The following is a 24,395-nucleotide window of genomic DNA, read 5'->3' as shown; positions in this document are numbered from 1 at the left end:
TCGCTCAGTTTGAAACAAATGCAAACCATCGACCTCAACAATCACAACTGAGCTTTCGTAAAAGTTAGAATCGTTTTCTTTTCTGTCATTATGTATGGTAAACATGCAGCATGTGTTGTAAATCTTATTTCATCTGAAACTTGGTATACCACACTTACACTGCAATTTAAAGATATAAATATCCCATAGGTTTTTTTGATGAGGCCAATTGATGACTTTTTTTAATTACAATTTCACTTAAGCGTTCCCTAAATTAACTCCATATAGAAGCAAACCCATGGCAACAAATCCTCCTTAATTCCTTTTGGATTTCCAACGGGGCCTGCAAATAGAAACCATCAGTTGACTAGCTAATGGTTTAAAGGGACGGTCAGAGGTCACACGTTAATTCCTTTCAAGAGTGCACACTAAGGATCTGACCAAGAAGAGCAAGCTAAGAAGTAACCTGGGGCATGCTGAAAAGTTGTTTGGTTAAGGTTAGAGTGAGGAAGCGCCGAAGCAGCCCATATATGCACGTGTGAATATGTGAGTTAAAGGGATGGAATTGTGTCTTCACAGGGACAGTCAACTACCCCTCAATGTATAGATTTCAATAAATCTGTTGTTAGACGCTACCCTGGTTGCCTCCGCTCTATCAACCCGGCAAAAGTTAATTATGGGAGTAAGCTGTTGGGAGCTTTTCTTTTTTTTTTTTTCTCTCCATATAATGGATACACACATAGCCTGGCAACGCCACAGCGCACTGTCTGCCATGATAAAATATGGACGGAAGTGCTGCTAGGCAAATCGTTTATCAGCCAAGTTTAGCATGCACATGCTAAAAATGAATGACTACGCTATCTGCATAGGTTGTGTGAGCTTAGTTTAGTAGAGCCACCACCGTTTGTTGTGTGTAAATGTCACGCCGCCTGTCGCCCCCGTGGGACATGATCAATCACATATCGCCCACTTGGCTTTCCAACTGCTGTGGGCAAAGTCTATTCGAAATATTCAAACCAACATTTCAGTCACACCTTAACTGCAAGCCTCATTGCTCAAAACTTTTTCAGGCCTTTATTTGGCGACTGTTAGGGTTGTTGAAAAAGCATACATTTTCGTCACTTGGGACTTATTTGCATCTTGTATCTATTCACAACCCCAAATCTTTAATATTTGTTAAGCCTGCCACTCACAGAAGGATGTTGCCGAAACAAACTAAACTGCTGTGCTGCGTAGAGTTCAACAATTGACATTATGAGCGGTTGAAGTTGTGCCCAAAATCTAGTGACATTACTCGCATTCTAAACACCAGGAGACACATTTCAACCCCCAAGCGCCAAATGCAGCTATAGCGTTGGTGGTATAGTGGTCAGCATAGCTGCCTTCCAAGCAGTTGACCCGGGTTCGATTCCCGGCCAACGCAGCACTTCATTTTAATTTTCCCCATTGTGGGACTAATAAAGGCCATCTTTATCTATATTGTCATATACTGGAACCTTTCTCATACTTTTCCTTTCACACAAGGCAAATTTACAGATGGTCTCGGACGGGGGTCACACGGTAGAGATAGCTGTATTTATTGCACTTCATCCCTTTACTCAAATGACATTATTTAAGATACTAATTTTGGCTCTCAATTGCTTCTTCATACAGCCGCATGTATTGCGTCCGTGTGCTCTCCCTCTCTCTCTCTCTCTCTCTCTCTCTCTCTCCATGAAAAAAATCATGAGCTACAGTATGTGTGTTATTTAATTTTAAAATCTCTATAATTAAAAATAGCTTTCATCAGTCAGTGTGAATTATGTGAATTGCTGGACACGTTTTTGACAGGCACACGAAACCTTTGCTCAACGAGGATACAAGATACACTGCGGTCATATCGAACACGAGTTGAGCAATTCTCACAATGCAATTACGTATAAAGTAAATACAGTCCCTCACACGCACCTGGATTAAGGACTTTCTGACCAACAGACCCCAGACTGTGACGCTCAGCCCCTACACATCCTCCAGAGCATTTTGATTCTGATTCAGTTTTCGCAGATAGGGGCTAATCTGTACAGCTACACCAGATCCAAACGCCGTCAAGAAGCTTACTTCGTCACATACACGCAGTGGCGAGCCGTGCATTTCACACCTGGGCCTTCAGTGAAGTCCTACTTAGTCGGACTTGAATCAATCCCCCTCATATTACCATCATTTATGACACCACGGCTGGACAAATAATATATAGAAACACACTTACACAAAACTGAGCAAGTGTTGGATGACCTAGCTTCTCTTGAAAGGTCTGTCTTTAAAATGGCCTTGCAAGTGTATATTCTATTAATCCACACTTTTCCCTCCCTTGGCCATTGTGGTTTAAAAAGCACGAAAATATTTTAGATTTTCGAACGGTCGCCAGTTACGACTGACGGTGACGCTTGATTCCACATAGTGCTGCCCCCTCACGAGTGAGTATCCAATCACAAGACGCGTTCATCACCTTCAGCATAAGGCCAGCCAGAAGGCTCACTGTAACCAACTCGTGATCTAATTGGCTAGAGCAACTGTCTAGCAAATCTGAAACTCTATTGATGATGACGGAACAAATGCTTGCACAATTGCATCTGAAGGCCTCTGAAAGAATAGTGCACACTACAGATGTTGTGACACCTGCCTGGCAACACGAGCTAGCGTAATTCTGATTGGATAAAAACTCTCACTTAAAAATACAACGCTAGGACATAATATGACATCAATGTGAAGAATATGATCATTTTTTCTTGATTATGATCGGCCAGCAGAGAAGGCCTTTGAAGGCCTTGACGGCCCGCCGCTGCATATGCGGCGCATATATGCCAGCTATAAATTGGACAAACAGTGTAGAACAAAATAAGCATTGTAATGTGTGAGCACCGGGACTTGTACAGCCAAAAGGAGCAGGCTTAGGCTACTTGGTTTAGCTGGTAAGTAGGTGTATGTGTCATGATTTGTATTTGTTATATTTGGTTTAGTATTTGGTTTCATGTTTTGGCCTTGTTCCTGTGTCTTGTCTATTGTGTCCACCTGTGTTTGTTTACCCAAGCCCTTGTATTAACCAATCCGGTCCTTCCAACCCTCCGTGTCATGTCCAGGTGCTCCTCGTTGTCTCGTCAATTTGTGTGTATTTAGTTCCCTGGTTGCTTTCGGTTCTTGTTGGTTCATTGTCATTTTCACTGTCACTGTCCCTGTCGCTTGGCCCTGTCGCTTGTCTCTGTCGCTTGTCCCTGTTGCCTGTTCCTGTCGCCTGTTCCTGTCGCCTGTCCCTGTCGTTGGTTTCCTGTCGTTGGTTTCCTGTCGTCGTCCAGTTTTTCCAAGTTCCTCGTTTGCCTTTTGTTTTCTGTTATTAAATGCCCTTTAAGTTACCCCTGCCTGGCTTCCCTGCGTTTGGGTCCTCACCTACCTCAACCCGGACCGTGACAGTATGGACTAGTTTCCAACTGTTGAACCAAGATAGCAATAGTTTCAGTAAAAGCCCCGGCCACCTGAATGATTGGCAATGTATTTGTCTTTTCATTAATATCAGAGAAAGACAGTTGTAAACATGTAAACATTACATGTTAGATTTAATGTTTATCAGCGTTTTTTAGGTTAAAATCTTGATGTTTTGTTTTTGCATTTTCCCTTTGGCGGGTGTGGGCTATAGAGTAGATATACAAGTAGTTTAAATAGATATGTTGCACCATCTTCTGATCAAATCTGTAATAGAATATTGTTTTGGTTTTTTTTCAAACTCGCTGATCAACCAAAAAAAATGTTGATCACGTCAAACCTACTTCTTACAGCTTCTGACATTTGGAAGAGGAAAGTCCATGGGCTAATATGCAGAGCAAGCACGCAGGGCCCGATTTGACAGGAAACACCCACATTTTAGGGTTGCTCCACCCAGAGCGCATATTTGGCAACCACAAAAGTGTCTTTCCTCACTTGAGTATCGCAGCAAAATATGGCCTTTAAACAAAAAACACTCCACGGGATCAGGATTGTGTTATATACACATATTTACTAAGTTAAAGGTTACACTTACGTTTGCAAAGCTGGGACAAGTTAAACATGTCGATCTGCAAAAATGTTTTGTTGAAATTGGTCAACAGGAACAGAATTTAGGGTTGAAATGTAAAATTGTTGAAAAATCTAAATCTGAATCGATAGGAAAATAACTCTCCATACAGTGTTTTGTCTCCCATCTCCAATTTGCCCTTATGAGACAGTTGAGGCTGTCAGGCAGTGAGAGGAAAGAAGTGTAATAACAGGACGTCTTTGGCGATGAGAAGTATCTTGGCTCGTGTAGTGAGGTGAAGAAAAGTCACAGGCACCGACGACAGTGGTAGAGCGTCAGGCCGCAAAAACAGAACGAAGAGAGAACGAAAAGTCTAAGCAACAGTTCATATTGGAATCGAAGTACAATCCGACTGAATTTTTAATATACTTAATATAGTAAAAATGAGTCAATCAAAATATATGAAACTTTCCAACAAAGAGGAAATAAGTACTAATAGATCATATCCATATCTTAATGACTTAGTGACCGATACAATGTCATTCTCATAAAAAACAAAATTCCGAATAATGTTGTCAATTTGGAAGGGTCGGACCTTTTAGTATGGGGCTATTAACAAGTAATCACAAGAGGTATAATAACGAAGAATGCCCTTCATTTTTCAGAGGGCAAGGTAGACCCCTGTGTCCAGCCATCATCTTCACGGGAAAATATGGAGGCAACTTAGGTGTTTGATGATGCGTTTAATTCACATGGGAATACATTAATATGATAGTCGGTGGAGCGGCAAAGCCCTGAAGTTAAGTTATCTCATTAGTATGTTTCTATTTCTTTTTTTAATTATTAAAAAAAAAAAAAAAAAGCCGGCATGACAGATGTATTGGCTATGTCAAGAAGGAATGGCTTGGATTTGAATGGTGCATTGTCCTCATGCAATTATGAGGCTTCATTTGTTTATGTTCTCCTCTTCCTGGACATGCTAACGCAATATGCGCTGTTATAGGATTTTAGATTTTGTTCATACATTGAAGTTAGAAAGTGAAGGTCATGACCCCACAAACATTTTACAAGGTTGTGCATTTGCTAAGACTACACAATTTGATAAGGATATTCTTATATTAAAAAAAAATACTGAACAAGCTTAATTATTTTTACAAAGGGGGAATTGCAGATTTACAGCTTTCAATCGGAAATAATTCAAAAGGTTCGACTGTGTATTTACATCAGACAATGCAAATAACCAAAATGAGAGCAGCAGTGTGTCCAGTGTAGCATGAAAACAAATACAGTATATGCAAACGTATACTGAAAAATGTCTTTGAATAAACAATGTGATGTGAACAACAGCAATAGTCATCATCAGAAACCGTGTATCAATTAAATATAGATTTACAGTGAGTGATCAATATCTATTCATATGAATACCTTAAATAACAAACAGAATACTAAATACTGTGCGTATTATATAGATGCAAATCGGGAAAAAAGCAGCAAGACTAGGCAATACAATTATATATGATGACTATTCATACCTCACAACTTTCTTATATGTGATAATAAGATGATAATTGGACATTGTCAAGTCAACAAACATTCACCACTATATATTTAACCAAAAAATGAACAATATAAATGAAAACTATATTGCCAAAACGATGTTTTGATTAAAAACTTGAGAAATATTTATTATATATAATTAATATTTTCATTGGACAGCAAAAAAATGTATGTCCAAAATTCAAATAATTTGACCTTAGTTGATCATCATGTCATTCAACCCTGTTAATTTGCAGTCACCAGCTTTGGAGTTACACTTCACAACTGTAGAGGGATCCCTAAAAATGATTCCTGATTGTGGCTTTAAATAGTTTTTTTTGCTAAGGTCTCTGAATACATTCGCCAATTACCATGAGTGTTTTTAAATGGGGGCTGTGATTGATTCTCATTATTGTGACCTCTTAATTTTCCTTGACACAGTTAACCACACTGGGTTTCCCTGCAAAAGGTTAGGCAGGTAATTCATCGCTTGATTGGGCTCGCTTGGCAATTAATCACGCTTAAATGCGTAGCCTCACAGAGTGATCATTTAGGAATGATGATTAATGAAAGTGTCAAGTATTTCTCACACTCCATACATGGCGGCATCGTCGATGCGGTGCACGGGGCTAAAGAAAGCGCCGTTGAGACAGCCGCTGCAATGCTCCGGAAAAAAACACACACACTCGGGAAGGAAAGGACGTCTCCAATTTGAACATTGTCTCTTGTTTGCATGTGCGTGTGTCTATAATTCTCTTTGAAAACACAGCTGCAGTGGGTGTCATGTCTGGAAAAGGGCTGACATCAAAATACAGGTGCAAGGTCGAGAGGATGAGCCTCTCACCTTGTCGGCAGATGGGGTGGGGATGTTTGAGATAGTCGGCTGTCACTGTTGAGTCAATTAATTTACAGAATTTGGCAGGAGATCAATCGCTCAAGTGAGGTGATCCCATTTGCAACCTGCAGCATATTGAGACAGAACCCTATGACGATGTTAATCACGAGCGTAACAGCAGGTTAATTCCCACATGTAATTAGTCCGCATTTTAATTCATCGAAAACTTGCACTTTTCATAACTCTTTTAATTATATACTTACACTTAATTATAGTCCCCCCTCTGGTTTGTTTTCTGCGGCGCAGATGCAAAAACATTTATTTTGGGGAAGAGGAGATGAAATAAAAACTCCACCTTGAAAAGGAGTGGCAAGTCTCTGCTGAGTTGCCGCTACGTCTGGTAGGAATTTACTGGATTAGCTCAGTCACAAAATGTGAGATGAACCACATTGTCAATCACCCTCAGGGCAGAGCAGGAGAGGAAGAGCTGTCAATCAAAGCAGGTCTTCAATCATCCCATTCACATCGCCTCCTGGAATCAGTCTCTCCCGCTGACTGCTCTTTGACATTTAACGCACCAGGGCCACGAGGATGGAGAGGGGAAAAAAACATCCTGAGATCCTCCCCTTTCTCGCCATCTGTCTATCTTCGGAATTTTTACATTTTAGCATAAAAAACGCTTGAGCGTTGATCATCGTAACGCTGCGATTGGGCACAATGGCTGCGAGAAACGACAAGTAAAGCGGGCAAAATAGCGAATGGTGAAGAATAATATGAAATGAAATAAGCAGGATGCGTTTAGGCCTCACCGGCTTACTCTCCAGTAAATCGTTTTTACTAGTCGAGGAACATGCAGTGACTGAATAATAGCTCTTGGGCTTTCACCGAGGTTGTTATGTTTTAATGGCATGGGTTTGTGCATTTACTTATGCAACTCATTTGCACGATGCTGTGGTGGGACTCAAATAACGCTCCCGTTAAAATTTTGTGAGTATCCATAGGGAAATTACGAGATAAAACTACGGTCGAGCATTTAGCGAAAGCCACAGTAATTAATTGATCCATCGTTGCACTGCGTGGATCTGATTGTTGCGTTCTGAAAACAATTGAGGCAATATGTAGGCAATACGCAGACAAAACCAGCAGAGGCGCCGTTGGTTCGAGTTCAAGAACAAAAGCGTAATATAAACGACAGACAGGCACAATACTGCTGTCAAAACTGGAGTTCAGAACATTCGGAAAGGAAAAAAAAATAAAATTAATGCATTGATTGGAAGATTTCACATGTGCCAAATTTGAAGGTGTGCCTTCTCTGAGTGCTCTTCTTTTGAGACGCCTCATGAAATTTAATACGAACACCTGCTAATCTGCCATCCTCCTGTTATGTGGGGGGGATGAAAAATCAAACTGCACTTTCTTGTCTTTTTCTCCTCCCTTGTTGGTATTCCGGGGCGGCCGCCTTGCTCCGAGTGAGGCGTGCAGAGTCATTGCTCTTTCGGCTCCAGCCCTGGCACCTTGTGCCCTCAAGTGTGGACTCCTTAGTCGCGATCTGATCAGCATCTTTATAGCTTATCAGCCTTGGGGTTCAATTTTGTCTTGGATGCTTTTACAAATGAACACAATCACGGGTGAGCCTGCGCATCCTGATTGCATTGAGAGAAGCGGGTGGAGGAAAGTTGAGTGGATTACTGTGCCACTTGAGGATGGAACACAAACACACAGAGGCAGCCACAGAGGGGGGGCTGGGTGTCCCAAACTCCCCCGGAAAGATCACCTGAGCTCTCCCTGCCTGGACTATTGGCACTCACTGCATGTACTCTGTCTTATTTCACTAAAATAATATAATTGTCTCCCATCTTATTGCTTGTAAAGCCATCTTCTGTCCTTGGGCCATGTGTGTGATCAATGTACTTGCTAACAGAATCAATTCTTCCAGGAATACTTTGTGTTTGTGAAACGATCCAAGGCAGCAGATGCGGAAGAGGCGGCTGCAAGTGTAGGATCCCGTTTTACCAGGATTAGTTTAGCGACTTGGACCTCTCGTTCACTTCGGATAGAATGGAGGCTGCTAAGTTGCGCGTGTTTTTCCAGTATATACAGAAGAATGCTCAACTTTTCCGTTTCCAGAACCAGAACCGTTATTTTCCCAAATAATAAAATGGAAAAAAAATGAGTGCAAAAGGTGAGGGTTTTTTTTAAATTTACATTGCCTTACTTTGTTTTTTTGGATATTTTTTTTAACCATGATCAAAGCAAATGTGAATGATGAACTAACATTACAAAGTGAGTATACTCTCATTTATCAAAATATTTACAATCAATGCAGATAATTGTAGTATAAAGTAACAAAGAACATGAACAGACCGAACCGGTCAATAATTGCAATTTAGTCAGTACATTTGTTTGTGAACCGGTACCAATAAATCTTGGTGATGATTACAATTTCCAGCAGTTGCAGCTCCACAACACTGCACTGAAACTTCGACCAAAACATCTTGATTTATGTTTGCAATGTCGCTACAGTGAATGAATTAATGTCCCGTTACATGTTCCCGGTCTTCACCCGCCTCTAATTTTACGACTAAACAACGATCTTAAAAGTGAAAGTAAATAATGGGACACCTTCAGGCTGGGAAGTAATATTCCCCCCCAAAAAATTACAGGGGAAAACTATTGGGATGAATGGGGAGGCCCAAGAGAATGAGTGACGAGAAACGAGGAGCATTATCCATTTGTCGTTTTTTTTTTCGGGTATTTGGGATTGCAATCTGTAATATGTGACAAGATTGTTGTTTCCCGTACCCATATTTAAAATAAAAATATAGAATATATATATATATATATATATCATATAACTAATTAATCACCCAAAAAAATTCATGATCAATTGTGATTAATCACATTTTTCAACTACTATTTTTGTGAAGCTTGTAACAGATATTTATTGACAGATTTATCAACAGATATTGGAATTAATGCAAAATCACCAAATATGAAGTATATTTAATTCAAAGACTGTTCCAACAGCTTTCTTTGATTCTTTAATATGATCTAAAAAGAGACATCTTTACAGGCATTTTTCTCAGAAACATTTCTCAAAACTCCCCACAAGCACCACACTCCAGCAGTGTTGCTTTGCAAGGCCCAGTGGTAACTTTAGCTGGGTGTTTTTTTTTTTTTTCTGAGATCATGTGCTAACGATGTACAGCTAATATGTTGCAATATTTGAAAAGTACAGATTGAAGTGTATAAAATACAAAAATTATTTACATTAACTTAAATTTTGACAGCTGACCAAACACACACACACACACATATATATATATATATTTATATATATATATATATATATATATATATATATATATATATATATATATATATATATATATATATATATATATAAGCTACTGAGCAATACATCTTACAAACTCTGTTGAAATATGGAATATACTTGCTTGGCAAGCCTTCAGCAAGAGCGATATCATTCTTAATAACCATGGAGAATTTCCCAGGAAGTACCATGACATAGTGAGTTACGTGTGTTCTGCAAAAGAAAAAGAAAACCGACCTATTATGCAAATTTGTGTATGTCTTGTCGATTGTTACTCCGTTGTTTAGTCCAGCGCTTTAATTTGATTTAGGGGAACCCAGCAATGCCAAATTGTGTCTCTCGCTAATGTCACTGGAATGATCAAGTTACCTGTTATTGCATTTGTGACTTTTGAGTTCAGTCCCTCGCTGTGCAGCTGTTCCATGAGAACAGCTCAACCGGCAAGTGAAGTCAAGTCCGGAATCCTTTCATTTCCTTTGTAAACCACATGCCATGTTCTGTATTGGGTGGATAAAGGTCATGCTGTACAGTATGTAGTCTTGTGTCAGTCCACCTTTGACTTTTTACCACCTGTTTTCACTTTATCTCAGACTTCTGCCATTTTTCTTACAGTCACTCTTTCATGTATCGTGTCTTGTCCTTTAGTCATCTTTTCTTCCGCCATCCTGCCAAGGTCTGCAGCAGCAGATCCGGTCCATTCTTTGGGTAGCACAGGAAGTGAAACTGTAACACTGAGTTCACTAGTAATTGGCTACGGTCACGCTAAGCAAACAGGAAGGAATCTGCAACTGATTAGAATTCTTCCTCCTGCAATAATAGTCCCCCTATACCCCCTGTCCCCACAAAATTAATTACATTCAGAGGTCTATTCCCACTATTGGTTTTCCTGTTTGGAAGCTACAATGTAAAGGGACAAATCCCAAGAAAACACAGCATAGCTGTTTTTTCAATTAAAAAAAGACAGGATAAGTCCAAAAGTCTTGTGGAGAGGCAGGGAGACTTCCATCTAGCCATCTTTTTATCCAGACATAGCTACTGTCTGGTCCCAGACTGCTGAATAATCCAGACGTGATTTTTTTTTTTTTTTTTTTGGTAGTTTCGCTTTTACAGTGGGTCTATTTGAAAAGATGTGACTATAATTTCAAAAAAATAAATAAATATAATTAGATATTTATATACAATCCAGAAATAATTCACCATCTATTTTCTATATCGATGACAATATGTTGCGGGTCCCAGCTGACTGGCGAAACGTTGACTGGATCAGTTGGCCAATAAATCACAGATCACATAAAGAGACAGTCGGTAGTTGAAGCCACACTGCCAGCAGGAAGTCATGTAAGTAAAACTAATAAAGAAATTATAACAATATTACTATTACTACTAACATTAGACATTTTAATGATCCACCACTTAATTTTTGGAACCTGTTAACCTTAGAAGTGTTGTGGACGTGCTGGAGCATATCCCTGCTGTCATTGGACGAGAGGCGGGGCTCCCAACTGGTCGCCAGCCAATCGTAGTAATAGTAAGAATAATAACAAATAGGGGAGCATATATTTGTATCGGTTTGCGGTCCGATATCAGAAAACACTCCCATGTGCAGTTCTGCAGTAATGTTCCTCACAGAATTTTAAAAATGGGAAAATTAACATAAATTGTAAAAGGGAACTTATGCAAGTTGCCATGTTTAGCTTTAACTTTGGAGCTGATACAACATAGTAAAAAAAAACATTTACAGCCAGTACAAAAAAAGTCTGCAGCCCTCCTTTGATTTATTTTGCATTTATTTTATTCAAGTGCAGGACATTCTCATGTTTGACGTTGAATTTCTGTCACCCAAATGTTCGTATATTCTCATACCCCCCGTTGCTGACTATTGTTATTCTGTTTAATAGTATAACTTGATCAAGTCTCTTCTATCAATTCATATTGAAAAAATAAATTACAGCATGTATCATTCCAGCTGACATCGCATCAGGCTTTATGCCAATGCCGCAATAGCGGAATCAGATCAGAAGCGAAAAATGTTCTATCGGGGCACCCTTAATAACAAATATTCATATGACATTTTCAAAACATATATATACGTACGTATGTGGAAATTGCATTATTTAAAGGGGAATTCACCCCAAAACTTTTTGTACAAGAATATATTCTACACAGGGCCACTAGTCAGAACACAGCATTTTGGTTGAAATTGCATTCGTGGAATATGAGCTACGAAGCAAGTTTTTTAACAAAATGGCTGCCCCTGAGATGGCTAAAACGCGGTGGACTTTGTGGCTTAACGCATATTCCACAAATGCAAAATTAATCAGAATGTCATGTGTGTGATTTGACTTGTGAAGGCGTATCGAACATTTAATAGCAAACAATGTTTTGGGGTTGACATCACCTTTAAGGTTAAAAAATAAATAAATAAATAATGAAAACTAAGCACATTATCGCCTTCAAATCTTTACACAAAAAGCATCTTTTCCCAACAATTTCCAAAATACTGTATTATACCACGTCATTTATTTTCAAGCAAAAAAAGCATGTTGCCAAGATCAACATGATTGTTTTTGTGATATTTTAACGCAAACATGCAAAAAATGAATAGAGCAGAGGTTCTAACGTCATCAAGCCTTGACCTTTGACCCTTTCCCTTTTACTTTTAGAATCATCTGCTTGTGAGAGATACTTCATTTCTTTAGTGTGTAAGTATTACGTTTTATATGGCGTCGTCACTTTGGGGGAGTCAACGTTGAGAGTTGCAGAGTGCAGGATGCCTGGTCGACATGTTGAAACACACTCGCCGCCGTTCAAGATGAAATGAAAATAAAACAGGGCAGGAAAAAAAAAACATTGCATTTTCGTTTCATCTTCACAGAAAGACACAGAGAGCCAGAGCTGCTTCAAAAATAAACGAGTGCCTAACAATATGTTTGATGTCCTATATTTAAATTTGTACGGTTGCTTACATTACTCCTACTTCCCTGTTCTTGGAACTAATCCGATTGATATGGAAATGTGCGCTCTATTTCATGACAGAGTTGCGGAGAGAGTGAATGAGAAAGAATTCCCAGGTTCGCTCCTACTCAAAATTTGCTGCAAACAGACTTTCCCAATCCTTTCGCTTCATGTTATTGAGGAGAAGGGATTACATAAAATACGTACTTAAAAGCTCCACAATGAGCTGCTGCCTTTCGCGATGGACACGTTCCTTTCATGCATGAGAGGTTAATCAAGAATGCAGAAAGTACCGTAAATATCCGTAAAGGGCACCATCAACTTAAATGTTTAATAATACGTAATCTGCAAAGGGATTTCTAATTCTAATTCTAATCTAATTTCAGTACACACTGTTGTGGTCATTGTAAAAAGATTCATGTAATTTTAGATGAAAAGTTTTTTTTTTTAAGCAGCTGTTTTTTAATAAAAACACCTATTGTTTAAATGTGTTGTTTGAAATTTTCTCTAGTAAAACATCACGAATAAACAATTGTATTTTTGTTGCAGATTGTAACATTTAAAGAAAAATCTTTCACATGCAGAAATCTTACTTGTATGTAACCAAAATTGATACGTCATCTCAATCAGGACTGTAACACGAAGCACACGTGGTTTGCAGCCACAGTAACGTCAGAGCACATGCGAGCCACTATCTCCAAGCTTCCTGCACTCGACCCGAACGAGGCTCTTATCTGCTCCAAACTCTCCATTTTATCTTAAACAGCATTTAAAATCATCACTTACCAATTCCCTTCTTAAGCTGAACAGCCATTCCAGTGTGTGTTGTCTGTCATTGAAGTTGAAAATTGGGGAATGGACTGAAAATTGGAACCATTGAGGATGCCGTCTTGGAGGAGGGGGGAAAAAAAAAAAAAAAAAAAAGAGGAAATCAAAGTTAAATGAGATCATGCATGCCAAGAGAATGTTTAACCAAAGGGCAAAAAGGAAGTTGGAGATAACAGAGAGGAGAAAACAGCTTAATGTTGTGTTGCTGCAGTCTGTTTTAGAGGCGACATGCGCCGTTTGTGTTGATTTGCGGGAAAAGGCAGTGTTATTTAAAAAATACATGAGTGCAATTGAATTTCTGCGCATGATAAGATCGAGCGTGTGCGTTTGTGCATGCATGTATTTTTTTTATAGCCGGAGAGGAATGTGACCATGTAGGCTTCCCCCCTTTTACAGTGCGTCTGTGCAGGTGTGCGTAGGTGAGCGTTCATCCCGTAACACCTCGTCTCGGGATGTTTCAAGTGGTGCACCGCAAACATTTAACCTTGAGCCCTTGATTGCGCCGAGCTCCAGTGATGCAAATCTCCCGTGACAAGTTCACTTCAAAAGAGTGGAATTTGGGCACACCCAAACGCTGCCAAAAGAGACAGCCAAGTGCTTTGTTTTAACATGAGAGAATAAAGACGGGATGTGTCAATTTTCAGACTAGAATGAAAAATATTCACAACCTAAGGTCATACATTGCTCTGTTTTTTTTTATTTTTTTATATTGGTTTCAAATTCAGATGTTCCAATCACATTTGTACAAGAACAGACGTTTACCTGTATTAGCAGGTTGAAAGCAGGAGAAGATCACATCTCGAGTTCTTTAATTAAACACATCACATAAATAAAATAATCAATTTGTACATTTCTGTTTCTTTTACGTTCCAGTCTTCTTGGCTGCCAGGATGGCCGAGTGGTCTAAGGCGCCGCGTTCAGGACCCAGTCTCCCCAGGAGACCTGGGTTCGAATCTCGAATTTCCCCATTGTGGGACTAATAAAGGGCAAATTATTATTATTGGTGCATTCTCAAATTTACCACTTAGAGAATTTCTCACAATTTTCAAAATTTCAAAATACAATAATCATTTCTCGATCTAAATGAAAATGATATGCTTCGTCATCCAATATTATCATCTGTTTGACAGTACAACATTGTCAAAATAATATTTCACCAGAGTGTAAATTTCAAGACATCAAATGACTTGTTTCTCTGAAATGACTTGTGAAGTAATCAACGCTACATCTTAACAGAAAACATTTTCTTCTACTTTCTAACATTTCTAGAACCTTCCAGTGACACTTCTTAATTGGATGTACATCACACAAAATGGAGCCGATGCAAACTTAAAAAAAAATAATAATAATAATTCTATCCAGTCCTTCTACATATAAAAGTTATCAGAGCTCCTCTTAAATGCCAAACAAAATGTATTTGTGTTACAAGGAGACCTAATACAAATAATAACGCATGGAAAAATATATTTTATTTGGTATATTTGATAATGATTACTCTAAGTGAGATTCTGCCGAGCGACAAACCCGGAAGTGTGACGTCATTCCAAGACAACTATTGCAGAGTTCAACATAAAAAAGTGTTCTAAGGCAGTCAGTAATTGACTCACAAAGCAAAATCTCAAATATATCTGAGGGGATCCAGGTATTTGAAGAGTTGGAGGAAGAGGAGCTTGTTGGAATTAGCCAGAAACTCAGGAGACCGACGATATTGTGCACCTGTTAATTCAGCTTCCGAAAGGACAATTCGCACAGGCAGGACATTTTGGCAGAACCCTGGACATGGAGTGGAGACGAGCCTCATCGAGACTGGAAGAATGGTAAGATATATAGGCTTGGGTAATTACCTTTGTGTTATTGTTTTAATTCCGATGCTATGTTGTGCTGTAAATGACGCACGGTGAGATTATTCTGCTCGTACTGAGACCACACTTTATAGTGGGTTGGTTTCCTAAATTGTCATTGGTAAGTTATTTAAAGTACATCTACACACTTGCTGTTATACTCTCTTCTATATCGTCTCCTCGGCTCCTTGTTCACGCAACAGTCATCACTCGTTCTCGTCTTTTTTCCTCCTTTCTCACCGTTCTTCAGCGCATGCGCACTCCACATTCACAGCCAATGCATGCAACACACCACACGTTTTGCAAAATGGATAATAAATATTTAATACATTTTTGCAAACTCTTTATAACAAGCAAAACAGTTGTGCAAACAGACATCTTCAAAGTGCTTGTGGAAAAGAACACTCAGCGACACTGGCTTGAAATTCCCTCTCTTTACCAGAACGAAATTGGTTAATTCACGTGCCCTATCTTTTTTTTTTTTTTGGGGGGGGGCACTCAAACAGATACTTACCATAATGCGAACAATACATCGCTGCGCAGCGGCGAGGCATTTCGGCGAATAACGCAACAACAATGTCAGAAGAGCAGCTCATCAGACAATCAATAATGCAGTACAACGGCTACTCCTACAAATTACGTCATTCCCAAAGAATACCTGAGCTTGTCAAACAAAAGCATTTTCTTTGTTAGGGCGTTGCTATGGCTCTCACTATGGATCTAGGACGTTTGCATTAAAAAAAAAATAAAAAAAAAGCCTTCAGCCTCCTTACTGGTCCTGACCCAGAAGAAATCAACCATTTATTTCCTCTTCATAATTTTTAATCACAGAATTAATGTTATTTACCATATTAATGCAGTGAAAATGATCATTTTGGCATCAACAGAAATGGAAACAACAGTATAAATAAAAATAAAGAAAATAAATTGGCCTTTTATTAATAATTCAGAATTACACATTTTCATCACGAATGTGATCACCCTACTCTATAGGCATCACAGTTACTCAAATGACATAAATGTACTTGCAATATTATGGGAATAGTGACTGAACATTGCTCTGAATAGCATAAAAAACATTCCACTATTTTAAATTAATTAATTATATAAAATTGCCACAAACTGTAATTACTGTGAATAAATAACTTAGTTAATTAGAATTTTTAAAAATGCACCATCAGTGCATGTGCAGCTGAGGAAAACTCTCCGTAACCACCCAGACTAAAATTAGCTCCTTCCCAACACACAAAGCTTTGTCTTTGCAACAAGGAGGTAAACAATCTCTACACCACCTGTATTTTGAATGTTAAAGTCAAAGGTGCTTTTCATTTTGTGTTTTATGTGCAGCGCTTTGTCACAGCTATAGTAGTTCTCTTAAAATAAAGTGGTTGATTCACAACCCCTCGATGATCAGCGCATGGAATTGATGAACATGTAATCAATGGACCATGATACCAAAAAGAAACAATAACTTCATCTGCTGGTTTTAGCGGGACACTGCTGCTCCCCGCCCTTAATGCAGTCACAGCCATGAGTGTCTTTGTCAGAAATACAAACAAACAGGCAAGCATGAAGACACACTGCGTTGGATATCCCTTACGGTTATGTCATGTCTGTAAGTATTTAATCAATGCCGTTATTAAAATTACTTTAAAGCAGGTGATGTACCATTAACAAATTTAATTAAATTGTTTCATCTTGATTTTGTTTTTTCTGTTTTTTATCGACCCAGATGTAATTCCTGTTGAAATCCAGGATGACAGCTTGTAAGGGAACACGTCTGAATTATGATTGCTTAATATAGCTGCAATAATTATTCTTCCAGGTAGATTTGCCAATTGTATGCATGCGTGTGTGTGCGTGTGTGCGTGTGTGTGGACAGGCTGACAGGAGCATAGTTTCCAACATTAAAGGAGAAACACTCAGCCAGCCCATACTTGTCAGTGTCCGAAAACATGTTCTTCCAAATAATGAAAAGAGAATCAGTTGAAAACAGAGACCCGTCTATTTGAAAGTGGAATTTTTTTTTCCATAGGGGGGCAGGGGTTAAAAAAAAGCGTATTAATTAAAAATAACTTGCGCATTCATTTTAATGAGCGATTGCGAAGCGATGACCGAGTGAAAAAAACAAAGCTTCAATCAACATGCCGCTGTCAATTTTACACAGGGTGATGTCACATGAACAGAATACCTGTGAATGTGTGCCATCTTTTCAATGAATCACTTGGCGCTGTGCTTTTTCTAAATTCCCACCGCCGTGAAACACTTCAGACGGAACATCAACCCAGGAGCAATATTTTCAGCAAGCAAAAACTAGTTCAAAGACATTTTTCCCTCACTCTCCCCAATCCTCAACTCACTGTCCTGGCGTCTCGTCAAACTCCAATTTGCAATGACTTTTACAAAAACATTTGTTGCTGCACCGAAGTCCCCCCAGCCATTTAAATACTAATCTTCGGTGCAGGAAAAAAAAATAGAGACATGGTTTCTTAGTGAAAATGAAGCCTAATTGAGATGCATGGTTGCAATCTGGATTGAGATATGTCCAACAAAGCAGTTTGGCCACCTGACGGTTGTGGTGTCCTCCAAACATCTTCAACCACAACATTTTTGATTTTCACTGCACAAATGCAAGGTTCAAAAAGGCGTGTTTGGATGAGTCAGGTGGGGGGGATTGAGAGTTGTAAACCATACTTTGCCAGCTGTTTAACATGAGTTATCCTTTGACTTCAAAAATGTTCTTCTGAATGAATGGACAAAATTGTGGATGACTTACAGAAAATAATTTAAATTATGTGGCAAAAAGGAAGACGAAGTCTCTTTCTGTTCTACAACTATGGACGATGGGTCCCATTATATGGTAAATTTTACTGGATCACCTTGAGAGACTTTTTTTTGCATGCATTTATTGTCTTTTCCTTGAGGCTGGCTAATTTCCCACAGGAAATCATATAAAGTGACTAATTCACGCTGCGCTAAAACTGCCCTCATCATAAAACCTCCATTAATTGAACAGCCAAAGTTTGAAGTGACATTTGAGCTAGCTTTACTGTCATACAAATATAAAGAAAAGTTTAAAAAAAATCTGAAATAAATTACAACTACTCATCCTTTGACAAAACCTAACACAGGAAGATTTTAAGGAGCAATACTGGCACCTTTTGTAAAGCACTGTTTGTGGAAAATTATGTGACCAAACCCAGAAAAAAAAGTATGTGCGTATTGGGATAATTAGCATAATGACATGTGATATGATTACGGTCTGAAACCGAAATTGCATTTTTTTTAACAGTTGGTGTCAAAACAAAAGTTAAACATGTGTGTGATATTTATTCAAATATGATCTGATATAAGTAAACATACAAACCTAAAAATTGGACATTCTCATCTCTGGTAACTCATAAAGACATGTTATGCAAAATAAAAGACATTGGCAAGGTTTAAAGTTCCACTTGGTTTTTTGCCCTGGTTCACTTTACACTTCCGCCATTTTTCCATGCCGGGAGAAAGTGCTTTGCAAAATTTGCTTGCACATATACCAAAATTGTGCCTGCGTTGCTGGAACAAATAATAAATGAGCAGAATTTACACAGACAAACGCTTCTTAAAATTAATGTGTTTGATTCAGTTAATTAATTGTATTATTCATACTTAAGTGAGCAGTCTGTCCCTACAATTTTGCAACAGTATATATATTTTTAAAAGCCCTAGAGAAAGCACAATGCTTACAAAATTAATCCGGTATATATTGAAGTAGTTGGATGAACATAATTTTGCTTTGTCGTTATGTTTAACTCGTGGTTCATACTTTCCAGAGCATTACATTACAAATTAGATAAATTGCACTGTATTAAAACTTTACATAGGTGTGAATTGATGGTACTGTTACACAAGGTTCATTGTAGAGAATGTGAATAACTTATAGCTCTTTACACCACATCCATGCTACATTCCCTACGACATTACATCACCTCCAATTTAAGCTTGACAGAGTTCAACGTTTCAAAGCAGCACATAAGTAGTGATTTGTAAATCGACGCCACTCCAAAAGTCAAATCCAAAGACAGAAAGCAGAAACAAATGTGTAAGTTGTCCTTGGTGTAACCAAAACAACTGTGAGCCCAATTTCCTCTTTTGTCACTTTGGTGGCGTTTTTCCGCTCGAACAGAGACACAGAGCTGAGAAAAGAAAACGTCGGCAGCCTGACCGAATCAGCGGCGACTCGACTGCCCGTACGCAAAACTGACATCCAGTTTCCTGAGTGAAGTCATTTCCTCAATAGACCTTTTGGAAAATCACAAAGGGATTTGATTTGACTGTTTAATCATCAACCACAGATGCACAATTTAGCTGCAATCAAAAATTGTCTTTATTGCTTCCTTTTTTAGTATTGAAATGGTGCATATCCTTTAGTGGTCGGCTGGATCACACGCAGAGAACTTATTCAAGGGCACAGCGTTATATGATGGATGTGTTCGAAAGTCTCAAACTCAATCTAAAATGCATGTCATGTTGTTTTGAATTTACCGCCCGGCTTGGGCCGTCTTTAATGTACTATCTGGAAATGCAACTGGATTCCACATGACAGGGAGAGCGAGAAAGAGAGGCCTTAAAATACTGTCTGTGAGAGATGTAAAATTTATGAATACCCGCCTCACATCTCAGTGTGATTTATGTGAAATAATAATACACTATTTAATGCTTAAACATAGCTAGGAGCGATCACTGGCTATCAAGATGTACAATGGAGTAATGTGGCTGCAAGACAAATCACCTTGTGGACTCGTGATGCTTATTTAAAGGTGCGCAGGCAGATATATTAAACTATGCGTAATTGTACACTAACTCTGCTGTAGGCGCAGGCGGCAAACACAGGAGGAGGCCAGTCGTGATGCAGATGGAGTGGTGTAATCAATTTGGCTCAAACGTCGCCGTCCACAAGACAGAAGAGGAGGAAGGGAGGAAACGCGAGTGAGTTGTCATCTTATTCAGCGGCAGACTCCCAAAAGTCACATATTGTCCAGTAATCTACATACCTGAATCTAAAGAATTTCGAGATCAATTCATTGCTTAGTTGATATTTTTTTATTTGATGGGAAAATCTCCCTGAATGTTGTGAATGCTTGTTTCGTTACTAGTATAGTAAGGAAAATATTGCTAAATACGACCTCATTACAGTTCAGAAAAAGAGCATTCATCATGTACATCAGATTTGCAAATGCAACTTAATCTTAAAATGTAATAAACATTTGCATTTGTTTAGCGAGTCTCAATGATTCTGATTTGATTCCGTGAACTAAGGGGAAAAAAATAATAAACTACACACTATCAAAGTTTGGGACTTTTGAATTGAGACTTTTAGCACATGTGTGTGTGTGTGTTTGGGTGGGGGGGGGGGCTATTATGACTTTTCCCATCCTAACAAGTTCATGTTCAACTCGTTGAGTTGGGACATCGAGCGTGAGGTACAATCTAAATCTGTGTGATGTCATGGTAGTCTTAGATTTGATGTTATTATAGAGTGAGCACTTGGAAACCACCTTCCTTGATCAGAGTGACCACTGTCCTCATCATTGTCCCCCATAGCTCTGCCATAGTCATTGGGATGATTTGAAAAACATTTAATAAAGACAAGAATTTCAATAATGCATTCAATTGCAATGAATTGTTGCATCAAATTGAATTGAATTATGCAATGACGACACAGGTTAAACACACGTTGTCATGTGTGTGAATAAAGTATGATGACATCCTCCACACACAGAATCTGTCCGGGCCACCAAATTCACCAAAATGACGTTCGATTACCCGCATCAAAACTTAGCAATTTGTGGGTATAAACATTTGTGTCACCAAAATATCAGATGCGACGGGGGGGCATGTGAAAGGACCCACCCTCGATAGTCCGGAATGCCCAACATGGTGAGGAGAGATTGATCGAATTCACGAGCAGGTGTGAAGACAATGACAAAGATGTGCCCGTTTATATGCTATGAAAGTAAAGCCCCCATTTATTTATTCCGCACAAAATGGCACAAGAAACAATTAAGGAAATGTTGTAACCCGACATGCTAACAGCCAATCTGTCTGTCTTCTTTTTCCCAGGAGCACACTGCTACCTCTCACAAGTGAGTCCAGGTCCTGTGTCCGGTCACATTTGATCTTTTGAGTTTGGGGATAAGACTAATTGTTGGTGGATGTATTGTTAAGCGAGTGACGTCCTGTGTTGATCATCGCAAAATACATTACAAGAGCAATAAAACACATTTTCTTATAAATATTAGTTTTACAATTTATTATTATGAATCACAGCAACTGCAGATGAAAAAACTGCTTTTTTTTTTTTATTTATTTTCTTGATAGTCAGTGTGTTGATTTTATCAAAAGGTAGAACAAGTTTAAACAGAGCGGTCACATGGATAGTGATTTATGTTGAACTGATTGGCTCATTTAATTAGATGCAACGCCAACATCAGTCCAAAGTGTCCTGATCTGATGAATTGGCTGTGTTTTACCACCAAAAGCAGGAAGGATAAATAAACAGGGTAATTACATTGGTAAATTAAGCCTCGTGAGTGAGTTGTGTGGGCCACGGCCGTCTTCCCTTGGGTGTGCTGAAGAAGTGAATAAGAGGCATTCCTGAAACTTTATCATCTTTCTTGTGTCTCTCCGCCAAATTCTTTCCGAGGTGGTATACTTGGATACACACATACACGCATTACTGGCACAAACTCTCACTGAACATTTTCAGCGACACGCAAACCGCAACGTGCCTCCCGCCCCCATCCTGGTGCGTTCATGTGCAATTATAGCTACGTGATCCACAGGTGTTGAATTCTTCTGGCAAGCCATAAAACCTGATATGCATGATTTGTGTAGTCAGCCAGGTCTGTAATTTCATTCGCCTTTTCTTTCATTTTCCCTTCCTGGACCCCATGATCCATTTTCCTTCTTTATGAGAGAGCAGACACCCAGAGAGAGACTTTCAGGATTATTACATGGTCCATGCCATGGGGGGTCTGGGAAGTGAACATGCCAAAAGAGCTGTGTCAAACCTGAGTGAAAACCTCGATTTGAATAAGGTTTTCAATGCCCGCGGAGCGCGTCAGTTATCCTCTTAGACTTTTGGACATGCTCGAAAACAGAAGCATTGACTTCCAGGCACACGACATCAACTAGCATTTATTTGTACAGGTATGCAGCCTGATTTAACTGATTTAAGATCAGGAACCAAGCCTTTGTGCAGACCAAGTAAGTAAATCAAGTGCTCCTTGCATGGCTCGTATATTTAAGATAGATAGGTTCATAGACGCGCTCGGGCCGGATGTCGTGGCGCGTGGGTTAGTCTGTTGGCGGGGAACTGCAATGTCCTCTAGGGGGAAACTACACAAACTCTGTCTGACATTTTAACAACGTTGCCTGAACGTGATCAGAGAGAGGTAGTTGCTGCTGCAGAGTCATCCAAGTACCCTACACCCTTCCTGGGCCCAGAAATCCATAGCAACTTGTGGAAGTGAACTTTCAACCGAGTGTATTAAAGCTTATTAAAGTTGATAATCCAATCCGAGCCTTGCATCGGCTCGTTCCAGATATTAGAACTGTACAAGTGATGTTTGAAATTGTCAGAATGTTAATATCTATGCAAATAACCACCGAGGAATTTTTGCATAATGGACAATTTGGTGGGGTATCCAAACCTGTCACCTGAAACAATTCCTCAAGCATATGAGTAAATAACATTCATGCATGTGCGACATTAGTCTCCGTGCCTGATTGACATTTTATATCTGTGACTACTTTGAATAATTAAACACGGAAATCTTGAAAAGTAATAGCTTCTCAAATCCATTATGTAGTTAAAGGTTATGAGTAAAAACAGGATTACTGCTTACAGCAAAACTCCTAATTAAATGACACAATGCAATTCATTTCTCAGTCTCCCTCACTCTTCACAAGCAGAGGTTAAATGAATGAGTAATGAAACTTATGTGGGTCATTTACTGTCTCTCAGAGGAAAACAACAAACATGTTTCTTTCTTCTGCATTTTCTGTCCATTGTATGTGTTTAAGGAAAAGTGGGTGCAAAAGATTGAACAAGCCAAATGTTATTTCCTGACAAATTCTTTCTTTGATTACTTTGTACTTCCATTTTTGAAGGGAGCAGGCTTTTGAAGAGAGATGCTTCCCCCTCCTGGCTGCTCCCAAGAAAGCCAAACATTCCCTGGTTTCTGTGTTGGGCAAGTTACTTCCCAAATGTATTATATTTCATGTCACTTTCATGTAAAAGTAATAAGTTCCTTTACAATATTACTGTCTTTATTGAGAAATGAGTTACGAGTTACTTTTTTTAATTGGGGATTATTTTATCTAATAATGATTTTGACAGTTTGAAAGAAAAATGCAACATTTTCTACAGTTCTGTAGCTGGCAAATAGAACTCAAAATGAAGATAATTAACCAGAAAGTGTGGGCTATAATATTAGTTGTGTCAAGTCTCTGGTGGGAGATCACTATCTGTGATCTATATTTGTATCAAACAGATTCATTTAAGATAAATATTGGAACTGATATTTTGTCCAGTAAATAAATAATCCCAGACAGTAAACCATAAATGGAATCATCCATCCATCCATTATCTGTTCCGCTTCTCCTAGTGAATAGATATTCGGGCAGTAGGTGGGGTACACCCTGAACTGGTTGCCAGCCAATCACAGTTATCATCATCCTCAAATGAATTTACACACAAAAATATAGTGATTTATAATGACATATAATTGTTGATTCTAACAAAACAGATTGACAGAAGTCAAATCCTAACTATAGGTTTTTTTTCATTAAAAACAAAAAAAAATGGCTTTTACACAAAGAGCGTAAAGTGAAAGAGCTGTGGTCAGATGAAAAAAAAAGCAGAACAATTTAGCATCAACTCAACTCACTGAATTTGGTGGATGAGAAAACGAGAGTTTGTGACTTCGAGGGACTCGTGAGGGGCGCCATGTAATGTTAAATTTTCCTCAGCAAGAACACAAATGATTAGTTGTGTGAAATTCCTAAAACACACTGTCT

General features: G+C 38.8%; 1 long non-coding RNA gene and 1 other non-coding gene across 3 annotated transcripts; both read left to right on the top strand.

The window, feature by feature from the left end:
* Positions 1–1,330: 1,330 nt before the first annotated feature.
* On the top strand, positions 1,331–1,402 carry trnag-ucc (transfer RNA glycine (anticodon UCC)). The gene has a single exon. It is a non-coding gene; the product is annotated as a tRNA-Gly (tRNA).
* Positions 1,403–15,040: 13,638 nt separating this feature from the next.
* LOC148318142 (uncharacterized) lies at positions 15,041–23,582 on the top strand. 2 transcript variants are annotated; one of them, XR_015839852.1, is made up of 6 exons: positions 15,041–15,305; positions 16,820–16,944; positions 17,062–17,095; positions 20,186–20,300; positions 21,435–21,457; positions 23,487–23,582. It is a non-coding gene; the product is annotated as an uncharacterized LOC148318142 (long non-coding RNA). The 2 variants fall into 2 exon arrangements; XR_015839853.1 differs by lacking the exons at positions 16,820–16,944; positions 17,062–17,095.
* Positions 23,583–24,395: the final 813 nt, after the last annotated feature.

Source organism: Idiotropiscis lumnitzeri, chromosome 19 (genome assembly GCF_059441095.1).
Source record: "Idiotropiscis lumnitzeri isolate Australia: NSW breed Sydney's pygmy pipehorse chromosome 19, RoL_Ilum_1.0, whole genome shotgun sequence".
Lineage (NCBI taxonomy): Eukaryota > Metazoa > Chordata > Actinopteri > Syngnathiformes > Syngnathidae > Idiotropiscis > Idiotropiscis lumnitzeri.
The sequence above is the reverse complement of the archived record's forward strand: the minus strand, read 5'-3'. Positions and strand labels throughout refer to the sequence as shown.